This window comes from Macrobrachium nipponense, chromosome 11 (genome assembly GCF_015104395.2).
Source record: "Macrobrachium nipponense isolate FS-2020 chromosome 11, ASM1510439v2, whole genome shotgun sequence".
NCBI lineage: Eukaryota > Metazoa > Arthropoda > Malacostraca > Decapoda > Palaemonidae > Macrobrachium > Macrobrachium nipponense.
The window spans coordinates 95,443,618-95,444,012 of NC_061087.1; positions in this window are offsets into that span (position 1 = coordinate 95,443,618).

Here is a 395-nt window from a genome sequence, read left to right on the forward strand (position 1 = left end):
CGTCTAAGAAAAGATCCTTGAACTTTAATGTTGGAATGTTCATCAGGATGTGTAAAAGATATTTACAGGCTCCTTTTCCCTCTCCCCCCCTCCCCGAATCGCCTGTCGTAAATGCCAGCTCTTAGGGGAAGTTGCGCCATCAACAAAACTGCAAAGGTAAGGCTTCTGCCTCATTGCACCGGCAGACTTCTGCAACGTATGTGTCTGAGTGATGTCTACCCTTTCCCTGCCTGGAGGTAGATAAGGCAGGAGAGAGAGAGAGTAGAAAGATTCCTACTCTCTCTCTCTCTCTCTCTCTCTCTCTCCCTTCTGAGTTGTAGATGAGCGCTGATTCTTATTCTTCAACTAATGGTCGTAAATACCTTCTTCGCTAAGTCTCTCTCTCTCTCTCTCTC